Genomic DNA, 13,901 nt, shown 5'->3' with positions numbered 1-13,901 from the left:
AGTTTTAAAGCTCATACTTGCTTACGCAAATGATATGGTATTTGTTCTCATGTAATGAGGTTATACATGACAAGAAGAGTCTCTTAAAGTTGTTTGGGAACAATATTAAAACTTTTGAAAGATAAGGTAATGACACGTCTTGATGACACAGCAACAAAGAAATGGTATTTCTATTGCAGTTCTTTCACGCTATCTTTACAAAAGAGACATCTGGTCGATTATATGCTTTCTACATTTCAGCCATGAAGTATTCCAATTAACTTCAAAGTCAAATGGATTACCAGAAAATATCCAAACTATGGAAATGTCACAAAGTAGATGAGCAACATCATCAACTTTTTGACTTTTTGTGAAAATTCACCAGATAGTTGTTAAGGATAAGGATTTGCATCACTCAGTGCAGAAGCTGTTTCCCTAAATAGGGGATAGAAAAAAAAAAGGAGATGGGAGATTTTTTCTTTTCAAGTTGGATTTTTCTGAAAGAAGAGTCTCCATCTTCATACAGAGGCAGCTGTGGTGTGTGCAAGGGCATACCTTTTTCCTCAGCAAAATTAACTGCAACAAGCCAGAAATTCTTAAGCTTCTTTGATAATGAGAACACCATATGGAAAACAAGTTCAGACAGACGTGTAACTCCAAAAATAGGGTCTACATCTCATTTCTGGTTCTGAAAAAAATACCAAATACTGCACCCTCCTTCTTCTCTGCTAATACTGATTCTGCCTGATTACAAGAACACCTTGGGAAGAACCCTAACAAACATCAGGGGTAGGCTTAGAGCTTTAAAAATGCCACCTTACCAGCAAGTAGTCATTCTCTATTAAACAAATAGTGTCTATTAAACAAGAAGTCTCCACTTTTTAAAAGCTAAAACGTGTTTAAAACACATCCAGGTGTGCCCACTTCACAAGCTTGGATGCTAACTGACATTTAATACCCATAACGTCAGCAGATTTTGCATGGTTGTAAAAGGAGCGCAACTTGCTCCAGTCAAGTGACTGTCAGCTGAAGATGACCAGAAAGTTTATTTAGATGATTCTTAGTTTCTGCTACCTCCACTAAATAATGAATTTTCACCGTAAAACTCAAGAGGTTAGCAGAAAAGATTCATTCTTAAGTCCTTTGTTGTCTGAATGAAATTAACCTAGTTTGCCCTAAAACTTCTGGTCTTTTTTGTATTGTATATGTATGTTCCAAAATGTAAATGTGCTCTTCCACAAGAACAATGTAAATTCATAGAAACTCATCTCTCTTTGGAGGTCAGATAAGAAACTCATTTTCCATGTACAATTAATCCCAAACTCATTTCTTACTTTAAAGGAAAATTCACTCTGTCCTGAGGGTGATTCTTCCTCAGATCTGTCCACTGGAGGAAACTGACCTCTGCAGATAGATTTAGTTCCCTGAGGATCATCTACTACCAGCTTTTAACCAGCCTTTGTTATTTCAGTCTACCCAATTAATGTCACATCCTGAATAAAAAGAAAGGTGAATTGTCAGTTACTGAAAAATGCTAGTCAATGTTTGTAGTTTTGTAACCAGTAATCTCTGCTTTGAAAGTCCTTTTGCCCAGTATTGCATTATGAAGTCTAAAAATAACTTAGCCTCTATATTCTTATATTGGATAAGTTAAGTCACTAAATCAATGTTCAAAGCTTATAAATAAAAATGGCTTACTTTTTGGAAATGTTGAGGCCCCAAAACAATAAAATGCATAATTGTACATCATGTAAAAGCAACCTCACTGCTTTGTAGCCAGAATATGGTGCTGCATACATAATTTTAGACACCTAGATTTCAAATGCTTTCTGAAAAGTCTCCGCAGTCAGTGACAATCTTAAATAGGATTTTAGAGGCCTGATGGTTTTGTCAGTTGTATAGCTGCTTTCTAGAAAGTAGTGTTTTTCCAGCCAAAGTATTTTCAGAAGCGAGTATGATAGGATACAATATTGAGACTCAACTGCAGGTCTTCCTACAATGAATGCATGCAGTTTCCATTGACATTCAAAGAAGCTATGCATGTGCTAAAGTGCAAATCTTATTTGGCAAGTGACACTACCACACAGCATTGCAATCTACTGAGTACAGACGCAAATCCTGGTTTCATACTTTTGCACTAACAAAGACCCCATTAGCTGACACTCCCTTCCCTCAACCAATCGTGTATACACTTGTTTTCATTTAAATATATTCCTGTGCAGGAAGGGCAGCAGAGGATAATTTATTTTCACATAAAAAGATGAGCAGCTATACTGATTAATGGGAACATAATTTTCATAACACTGGGATACTAAAAAGAGAAAGAAATGTGGGACAAGTTATGTAATATGTACTTACTGAAATATGCCGCATGTTTCCGAAAGGAGATTTGATCCTGCTGTCTCTGAAGTCAACAGGACCCATGCCACTGAGGTAGACCTCAGCTGCTTTAAATCACAAATAAATTTCCATTAATTTATTCTAATTTAAAACAAAATATTCTTGTGAGGATAGTATCAGGAACATATTAAGGAAGAAGAATGAAAAAATACTACACCCAACAGCAGAACACCCCATGCATGACATAATTTCTATTCCTACTTGATAAAGAACAGTATCATCCCTGTGACACTTAGAACTAAAACTTGGTGATACCAATGAGAACGAGAGCTGCCTAGCCCAAAACAACGGGGGGTAAAGCAACATTAACATGTTTGCCCTTTGTCAGGACTGCAAGTTCTTCCATACTTGGAGACGCTAATCTGAATCACTTACAAAAAGCAACTCTACCCAGATGAACAAGTGTCTGGAAAGAAACCACTGTTACCTAAGATGACACTTCTTTTGGAACTGTGCTGAAGTTTCCAGGATAGCCTCATCTCAAGTCAAGGGCTTATAACGTCTGTAACATTTTTTCCTCGGGGCAGCAGGGATATCACATAATTTTTCCATTTTTCCTGTAAAACAGGACTAGGTGCCTGGTCATAGGTACTCATGCATGTCTGCAACAAGAAACTTTGATTTGCATTTTTAGATCAGGTCTACTAAGTCAATGGGATCACCTTCTGAAATTATATTACAGCCTACACAGTGACTTAGAAAGGGGATACCAAATTATCTGGGTCTCTTCTACTTCAGGTTGCAACTCAGCAAGGAGAGCAGCCTCCTGAGGGGTGATATTCACCCTCCCTCTGCCATGGGGTTGTGGAGAGAGATGCTTCAATACTGTGACTCCAGTGAGGTGCTGTGGGAGTGCAGGCAGGGTGGCTTGGAGAAAGCTCCTCTCTCAGTGACACAGCTGCTGCAGACAGTTTCACTGCTGCGTGACGGAGGGAACCAGAGACACGGGGCTCAGGAGCTGCACAGCTATTGCTTGTCCTGAAGCCTGTTGCAAACTTGCAGTCCAAAGCCCATTCTGGGTATGCAGACAGTGTCATGTGCTTGGAGAGAGGCTGAGTGTCTCCAATGAAACCAGACCCTGGTAGATATACTGGATGCCCCCTTACATCACCACACACAAGTTACCTCCTGGGCCAGAGGAGGCAAAATTTGAACCTACCTTAACTTTATAGCTTAACTTTATATTTAAACCTATAGCTTAATCTTCTGCATCTCACAAGTTTACCCGCACATAACTTGCATTATCCACCAATGGTATAACAGTGCTTGTTATCGTAGCCAAGAAGGAAATTTGTTACATTCGAAGTAAATTTGTTAGCAAGTATTTTTTATATCAGACCATGAACAAGTATAACAGTAGGAAACATATAGAAAATAAAAAATACACTTAGAAAAAATATTTGGAAAATATATCAGATATGAGAATAATTTATAAAATTTATGAATTCTTTAAATTCATTTAACCCAGTTTGTCCTACTGTACTTGCACATGTTTAAAGAGAAATTAAGGAATACCTGATGAAAAAAGATAACAACCAAAAAAAACAAGACTAACTTCCATTAGCTGCTACTTTAATTATCATAATTTATTCTCATAAAATATTTGCCAACATAAATGCATTTTACATTTAACCTGAGTACTTATGATACGGCATACCATGTGGTTGTGAAGCTGCAAGGCTGTACTATAATCTGGTCTCTGTATTTCCAGTGCTGAGAAGAACTGCCAAGGATTTCATAAAAGTGATGGAGACATTTTTTATTAGGAAAAAACAAACAAACAAACAAAAAACACAAAACCTAGCTGCTTTCCTTAAGGAAGCTTAGGCAAACTCTTTTCAGTTAATGGTTATAATCAAGTGGATGCTGATCCATTCTAAAGTCTTGTGAGAGTAGTAATTAGAAGTTATGTTTGATTATATTTTTCATGAAGACAAAGAAATCTGAAAACAAAAGAAGAAAATTCTAATTTGAAAGGTGATGACCTCTGAATATAGTTTGTAGTTATAGAAGAGGGCAGTGTTCTTTCAGGAAGAATTCAGTTGGCTTAAAAATATACATATGAATAAACATATAGCCCAGTAGGTTTTACACCCCAATACATTTACCAGTTGGGGAAAAGAATTAGAACAAGTGACTAATGAAACCTGAGACTCTAAAGGAACGTTGACATTGGTCATGGAACCAGAACTCCACTGAAATACTATGCAGAGCTCCAAGGCAAGATGATGAACTGTGCAGGGCACCAAACAATGGAGGAGCAAACTGAAACAATACTGAACACCTGGTTTTAGCAAAACAGTACAGAAAAACAGAGAAACCTAGAAGGCTACTGATGACTTGTTTCTCATGATTAGTCTTCCTGAAGTTGTTTTACATTATTTGTTTTTCTTTATTCCAAGGCTTTGCAATATGTCTTGTTTCTTTTATTTTTATCGTCTATATTCGTTTATTTTATGTTACAAAAAACATGCTTGCTTTATATATTTGCTTCAGGAAGAAAAAAAGTGTTTAAAATAACTGAAATGCCAGTAATAAAACAGTTACTGTGTTAACCTTCTGTAGAGTGCTTCTTGCTGGATGGTGATGGTTACCATGAAGTATTAGTATCAGCCACAGAAATGTTTTCACAGCAGGGCTAGCTATGGCTGCCAGCCAGGCTGCCTGTTTTTGAAGTAAATCAAAATGTTGATAACTGTTCTCTTTCTCAAGGGTGGAAAAAAAAAAAAAAGGAAGCACTAAAGTAAGCTTTTCCACCTTATTTGTACTGCTTTTTTTCATACAGCAGAGATTTCCTGCCAACTTCTTCCTAAGAAAATATTTGGCCACCTGATTTTTCTTTTTTTTTTCTGATTGACTATTTCCTGCCAACACAATCCTTGTGAGCGCATGCCACAGTGTTCTTATTTAGCCATAATTCCAACTTCTCTGCCTTTACACGCAGGTGATATTCTCAGTTTGGCAGTTTTTATGTTTAGTCTTGAAATAATTTCAGCATGAAAAGCTATATAAGCCATACCTAATAAACACAGGCTTGATACTGCTCATGCTTTGACATATCAATTGGACAGAAAACCAGTTCAAATGCTCTTCCTAACTGTTCAAGTTTGTTTCTAGCTCTGGAAGCTTTTATTCCTTAAGATCACCTTACAAGTTGAAGCAGTCTGAAACTTGTGCTCCATCTTGTCCTTGGAATAATAACCCCATAAAAATCCAAGAAAGTATAAAATCAAACAGGTATTTATTGATAGTATAATGGGGATATGTTTGTTTAAGCCACAAATTATTTTCCCAGATGATTATTCTCATTGTTTATTGTTTACCAGTACTTACCATTTTAAGGTTGATTTTGAAGTGGTGGAATATTATACTCTTGTTTATTTTTAAGGTTTCACACCATTCTGACTTAAAGACAAACAGATGAACTGTAAAACGAATATTAAGAAACTTTCCCTGCTCATAACAGAAGATGTTGTCCTCTCTGAGTTAGTTTCAAACCACCAAACTTACAGAAGCTAATCAAAGTGACATGTTAAGCATGATGACTATGTTCAGAGTTGGTTGTTGAAAGAAGCTTTAAAACAACTTTTCAGATTAAATTTACCAGAAACAGGTTGAGGAACCCCTAAGAGTTATAGGACTGCTTAATCAGTGGAGTCACTTGAAAGTTAGCCCGTGAAACTGGAGAAACATTAGGTTTGAACCCCTCTATGGCTACACTAGTTTGGTATCATGATGACATGCCTATCATGCATGGGGTAGCCATGCCCAACTATGGACCTATTTCTGCTCTCACAAAAAGGAGCTGCTCTCAGCTATCCTTTATGGAGACTCCTCCAATTCACAGCAGTTTAGGTGAGATAGAAGCCACGTCCAAAGTTTTTGTCATTTGATGGCATTTCAGTAACTGAAATTCCTATTGAAAAGATACTTGCAAAATGAACACCACCAGCATCACTGGGTAAAATTAACAAGCTTGTAGCTGTCTGAAAAGATAGAAAAAAATTAAATGGTTATGAGGTATATATATATTCTCTAAGTCAGGACTGAGGCAGAGCAGCAAAGAAAAGCCAGAGCAGCAATGTTACTAAGATATCAGGATTTAATACCAAGTTTCAAAGTATTGTTTTAAATTTCCAACTCCTGCATTCACTAGAATCCCACCTTTCCTTAAAAAGTGAGTTTCTACTCACAGAAAACTGATAACATGACTGAAGTACATACCATAAAAAAGTCTGCATGTACACCCCCCCACCCCCCTCCTTTGAGACTTTGAACTCCCTTTTGGAGTGGGAATGTAATACTGTACAAGTAATATGCAGTCAAATTATTATTGCTTTCTTTAAAAAGGATAGTACCAGTATCTAAAGCTCACAAAATAAAAACAATCAGACATCTGAATACTGTAGTGAGGGCGTCTAAATATATTCACTGGATATGGAAAAAGGAAGCTAGAATTAAATGCAATATAGAAAAGACTTGTTTCCAAACAAATATCAACCTGCCAAAGACACACACAGATATTCTGTTTGCTATGCAACATTTAAGAGGCAAGGCTTCACCCTTTAAGGGCTTCTCACACAGACCTAATAAGTGCTTGTGACACTGTGTCAAACTGCAATGTTGTTATAAGCAGTGTGAAGACTTGCATCACTTGGATGAAAGAAAAAAACAAACAACAAAAAGCAAGCAATATGTCAGCTTCACAGTGCAAAGGACCACCCATAGAAATGAGTGGGTTTTCAACTAGCTATCATCAGAAAATGCATGTTCTAAATTAAAGTTTCCTGGCCAGCTGCTGGCTCTGATTAAGTCTTTGACAGTACAGGCCTGTGTTTGTTGCCTTAGCTCTTGGGATTAAATTAGACTCTTAGCTTTCTGTTTGTTTGTTTGGTTGGTTGGTTGGTTTTGTTTGTTTGTTTATTTTGTTTGTTTCTAAATGCCAATCTTTTAACTTCCAAAGACTGGAAGTAAAGCATGAAAGTGTGAGTCAAATATAAGCAATAAATCTGGAGAAGTTACCCCCAAATCTGTTGTGCATGAAACTAGAACCATCTCAGCAGCAACACAGCATCCCAGGGGCTGCTGTGGCAATTGTAACGTTCTCAGCGAGAAGTAGAGGCAATGCTGTGCCTCCAGGAAGAAAGCAAGCTCTGCCCCATCACTACCCCGAATGGAAAATATATTTCGAATATGCATGTCCTAAATAGAGAAGCGTACCACTGCATGGAAAAAAAATGCCGTTGAAGAAAAGTTCCTTGCTCCATGTACATTCTGTTATAGATCATTTTCCTTTCACCAAATACAGACCACAGTCTCCAAATGAATTATAACCATCCAACCATTCATTTCAATGAAGGGAACTATTTAGCGAGTGGAAAATAGGATGATTAAGCCAGCTGATGAACAAGGACAGTATTTACCTGTCTTCTTCCTTAAGGTTATTTTATCTTACAGGCAACAATTAAAACAGGAGGTTTTTTTTTATTTTTTTTTTATTTTTTTTTTATTTTCCAAGCTTTTAATGTAAATTGTTACTAGATACGATGTAGCAAAGGTAAATACTACAAAATACACCATTATGTTTCCTTTTAAGAAACTTGAGGTTCACCATGAGAATACTCAATCATGAAATGTCTACCTCTGGATCCAGAAAAATGATGACAGTCTTTCGATCTTAAAAACAAAGGCAATGCTCCCAGTACTTCGAGAAGTTGATCAAATACATTTTACACTATTGAATGCTTTGTATCAATACCTTAAACATACTGATTTCTTCCCAGTCTGTTCAATGCATCTACAGAAAAATTACCAATGCAGCACATACTTGCTAACCACTTTATTAGAAACTATTAGAGTTTACTGTAACTCTTTATTAAAGTATTATATTATTCAATATTATTAATTATTGCAATATTAAGTATCAACATACAGACATAGAAGTGACTGAAAAGTATTTAAATATATTTTTTTCAATAGAAAAATGGATTTGGGTGAAATAGAGATTTTTACTGATACAGATTGACATAAAGATATATCCATAAAACCTGCTAGCTAGCAATTAAAAACAAAAAAGTGAAATGTAGATATTTTCATTTTCACCTAAAAAGATGTATTTTAAGGCTACAAAATAAAAATAATTCATTGTTCAGATGCAAAAATAATGACTTTTTTTTTTTTTTTTTCCCCAAGCTGAACTTAAACCTGCATATATTATGTCTTTTTTCCATACTTCTCATATGTGGGGAGGTATGTTCCAGATAACTTTACAAATTCATTCAAATGAATTTGGATTCAGAAGTGAATGTAGAGAACCCTGTAGTGCCTCTGTCAGAATGCAAGAAATACTTCATAAGAATTGTAGCAAAAATAGGTCTTACTTTCATTTATAACATGTTTGAGGTTTAGGTTACCTCAACTTTAGAATTTAGGTAATAGGATTGTAGGTCTATCTTCTTCAGTATTTGACTTGTACAAAAACATAACAAAGCTTCCTACTAATGAAAAAAAAAAAAAGAAAAAAATATTAATAAGAATGTCAATCAGTTAGATCACGCTAAGGTTGTGAAAAACAAGTCTGCAGATTTTCCTGAAGTTGAAAAAACTGACAAAGAAGATTATTCTATGCATTCAAGATGAAAATACAAGTTAGGAAGATTCGTGACAGAAAATGTAACAAGCCTCTAAAGGATTTTGTTTTAGCAAACATATTAAAATATAGACTTTCTTTAGTAACTTGTTGCTTGACAAATGGAACAAGCTTTTCCCTGATGTCAGTCTTTATTTACAATAACGTCTTTATTACACACCCATTATCTGACTTTAACATGAACAGAGCATGTTCCATACATATGTGGAAATCCCTTATTTTTGCACTGCTTTATTGACCTCCACTTCTATATTTTCTTCTAAACATAGACTGAAGTTAAAAAAAAGAATAAAAAATTGTAAAGTGGACTTCAAAGTAGATAAACCAATACAGAGGGGAGGATAGAGGAGGGGAGGGTTAAAGAAGTGGATGACTGTGTAGTTCAAGCCTTTTCCACTTGCCAGCCTGGGCTTCCTTTTAAGGACAATTACGCAATTTAGAGGAAGCAGTATGATGAGAAAGATCCCACAACAGCTGGAAAAGACAATACTAAAAGAAAAAGTCTTACTCAGTTAAACAAAAATGACTTAATGGTAGAACACAGGTAAATGTCCTTGTTCACAGGCTGACATAATCATCCCTGTTTGCCACTTGCTAAATAATACTTCCTCTCATTGAAATACATGGTTTGATTTTGTTATGATGTAACATGCTACTGTAATTATTTCGCTTTATTCGTTATTATGACATTCAATTAGTCACATATACATATGAATAATGTTTTAGCAACTTGGTATATTTTATGGGACCTGAATTTTGAGCATTATAATTTAATTAATTATAATTATTATTTGGACCTGAATTTTTGAGCATTATAAAAGAAAGTGGCATTTAGCAGCATCAGTTCTTGTTTTGCAGCTATGAGAGTTAAACATTCTTTATTCCAAATGCAGTGACAGATGCTTATTTTATTTGTTAATGACAAAATCTTGAGACAGTGGTAGTAAATTAAATTCTAGGATAATTATCATAAAATAACTTTTAAAGTTCAATTTCTGAATCATAAAGTTAACAGATAAAAGTATCTGTCAGTAAAGTTACACGTTCAGTCATCTGCAAGTTGCTGTCGCTGTGGAACAAAATACGCTGGAACAAAATGTGGAACAAAATTGTTTGTGGAACAAAATATGCTGTTGAAGTCCAACAATGCTTATAAACAGCAATAATCAGCAACATATAAAACAAAAAAAAAAAGTTTAAAAATAAATAAAAGTAGTAAAAACGTTCTTAAGACTCTAATCAGAAGCACTTTGCCATAAACATTTGTACTTCTACATGAATAAGTAGGATGAATTCACATAGAAATCAATAGGATGAACTTCCAAACATTTCAGTGTTTTTGTCCACATTTTTTTCCTCGTGGCCACCAAATGTGACATGTGATACTCTCACACTATTTCCATTACCAAGATACTAAAATATTGCAAACAAAATCAGAAATGGCTTCTGGATGCATAACCGAAAGCTTGTGAAAATCACAAATGAAATATATGTGTGTAACTGAAATACGCGAATACTGTGTCTTTGTGAAGGCCAAACAGGAGCTCCTGGATTTGCTAAGTGCTGGAAACAAAGCTGAAAGAGTAGGAACTAATTCCAGTATCACTTACAACAAAAAGCAAAACATGAATCTAAAAGGCTAACTGGTGGGATTGTTAAATAATGGTTACTTCTTTCTAGGGGTTATCTATTTTCAAACAAATTACACAAAAAAATAAGATTGAAAGACAAATCTAAACTCATCAAGTTCATACCTATGTCCTCAGGCGGGAATCAGTATGTCTAAATTATGTGCTATTAAAAATTGCGAAAAAAATTATTTCCATAACATTGGTCCAATGCCAGCTATCCTCCCAGAAAGAAAGTTCTTAATATTTCGTTTATACTTCTGTTATAAAATAAACTGATCATTTCTTAATTAACATCCTGTGAACGAGATCAGAGTCCAGATTACAGAATTATTTCACACGTTAAGAGACTGCTATTATGACCCCTCTCTTTCTTGTCCTCTAAGCCAAAATAACTACATCCTTTTCTTCTGTCCTCACAGGTAATAATCCTTAGCATGTGCTGCCTGGATTTTATTCAGTTCTTGACATCTTTACTTATTTAATGACAATCAAAATGTTCCAGCTCCTCAGTGTCAGAAAAATGAGACTATCTTCCTTTTGGTATTCTGTTCACATAGCTCAAAATATCTGCCTTTTTTTTTTGTACTGCCCTAGTAAGTAATATTTATGTTGTAATTCAATGTAAATACTTCTGCCACATTATTTGTGTAGTTATTCCTTAGTTTCTTTCTCTGAAATTGATTTTTCTTTCTTATATGCAACTAATCTGCATTTTATTTCTTAGGTAAATTTTATTGTTTTTGAATAATTTAATCTATTTTTCAGTGCAATTTTGAGTGGGAATCCTACCATATTCAAGAGCTTGCAGTTATCCAGAAGTAACAGATGGCATAATTGTATATGCTTGTATAATACTCTGAAAGCATGATTCATCTTGCTCATGTATTTTTTATTCTATCAAATAACTAGTAAATGGAAATCGTAATAGACTAAACCCTGGACTATTGGGGATTGGCAATAGCAATCCCAGTCTTTGGGATGCCTCTTCATATATCTGCCTGGACCCAAAATTCAAGCTTAAAGACAAGTGTCAATCAGCTGTATCTCCATTTCAAAATTTCATTTGGATATGGTCTTCTGAATTGCATTTGACTTTTTCCCCATTCATCAAGCTAATTAAATGTTTAAATTCTTTCCTGCAGACTGCTTGTAATTTTCCTAGGTTGGCACTTAACTGAGATTCTTGGCTTCATCACTGAAGTTATTAATGAAAACATTGATGAGCATGAACCCTTGACAGACTCTTTCAATTTCATTTGACAGCTTGGTGGCGAATCACTTATTCCTAGAGTACAAGTTTCCAATGAGTTGTGTAGGAGTTTAAAGAACATTTGTTCTTTCATTTGCTTAAGAAAATGTGGCATATTATCAAAAACCTTACAAAAGTCAAAATATTTATGCCTACTGCTTACCCCTTCTATCATAGGCCAACAACTACTGTCAAATAAAGAAAATGAATTGGTTTCATAAATTTGTATTGGTAGTTTCCTACTAGCTTATTATCCTGCTAGTGCTTAGAAACTGATAATTCAGTCATTTATATTTGGGGTGAATAAAAGAGATGTAAATCTGTTTCCTCTACAACACTTTCCTCTTTTGATACCAAAAGAAAAATGTAAGTTAAAGCAACACTCATCTTTCTTGTATGTATGGAAAGTAAAAATTCAGTAAATGTTCTGTGGTGACATGCATCTTTGTAGCTCTTGTCACCTCAGCCTAGTTTCTGAAAGTCTCAGAGTAACTAACATTGGATGAGACTTCTGGGGGCTCAGTTCCCTGATTAATGTGGGGCCTACTACGTTTGCACATGGCTTTGGCCAGTCAGGTTTTCAGGGGACACAAAAAGGAACTATTTGGGTTGAATTAAAACAGGATGCGGTAACACACTTCGTATTAAATTGTTCTGTCTTCCCTTCGGTTTCATTATCCTTCCTGTTCATATTCTGCAACTTCTCTTCTCAAATACGTAGCAGGAACTGAAAGGTTCATTGTGTGCTTCTTTAATTCACTTATTTTGTGGGAGAGAGAAGGGGGGCTTAATTTTTTATTTCAAGAGTATCTAGAGATCCACCCTAATTTTCCCTTCACTTTGCTGGAGAAATCATTGAAGGCCTCCTGACAAACAGATGGACAGCAATCTTGCCCATTAGTGAAATTGATAAGATTCAACCAAGACTTTGATCATGTTTGCTGGTAGCTGATCCAAGCACAAAAAACTGAGAAAATAATTACTGACAGGAAACAAGAGCAGGTAGATTGTGATAGTGAGGATTAGAATGAACATCTCTTTGGGGCAGAGATGTCTAGGATCTCAGAAAAATGTTTTGCAAAGCTAAGTCTAGGAACAGAAATCTAGAGGGGGAAGAAAAAAAAGTAATTTTTTGGTTGAACTGATGCTTTCAGGACATTAAATCAGGCACATACATCGCATCTGTCTCAGAGTGCTTGCTGTTTGTAAAGTTATGCACACTGTGTTGATGTATTTTATTACTCTCCAGATTCAATTTACAGGCAGAATTCCTTTCTCCTGTCGTATCAGGATCCAAGCAATTTTCTTTTTCAATACTCCAAGCCAAAAAAGACCATAATTTTCCAGAAGAAATAGAAACTTCACAGAGCAAAGCCAAATCCTAATAAGAAATACAAAAGCTTCTTCATCTTGCTGTTACTGCCCATAATTCAATTATCAGCGTTCAGACAACAGGTTGTGGGGGGAATGTTTCTTTCTGCCTGTTTCTTTCTGTCCAAAGTTGTTTGCTGTCACGTAATATTTGTACTCCACATATCACAAATTTCTTTGACAAGCTGATACAACAGTATCCTGGAATGTTGAATATGACCAAGTTTCAAATTACTGCAGATTTCTGCTCCTAATGCACAAAGAAAATTACAAGATTTTGAATAAGAGTTTGAGAGGTGTGTGCTTGTTGAAAAATTACTCCCAGACATTTATAATACTGACAATTACTCCCTACCACTTACAATACTGAAAAAATTCTCATTTCTTTATCAGAACAGACTTTGTGTATCGGCCATCTGCTACTGACTTTAGCTATCAGCTACTATTGAAGCATGGTTTCATCTTTCACTAAGGATTAGCCCATGCCATTCTCATCTGATAGTCTTGCCCATCCATATATTTAACACCTTATTTTTAAATGTCTCTTTCCTGGTTATAACACAGAGATTATTATTCTCAGAGGTGATGAGGAGATGATCTGTACGGGTATGAGAGGAGCATT

The sequence above is a fragment of the Anas platyrhynchos genome, chromosome 4, assembly GCF_047663525.1.
Source record: "Anas platyrhynchos isolate ZD024472 breed Pekin duck chromosome 4, IASCAAS_PekinDuck_T2T, whole genome shotgun sequence".
In the NCBI taxonomy this organism is placed as follows: Eukaryota; Metazoa; Chordata; class Aves; order Anseriformes; family Anatidae; genus Anas; species Anas platyrhynchos.
Note: the sequence above shows the minus strand (reverse complement) of the source record.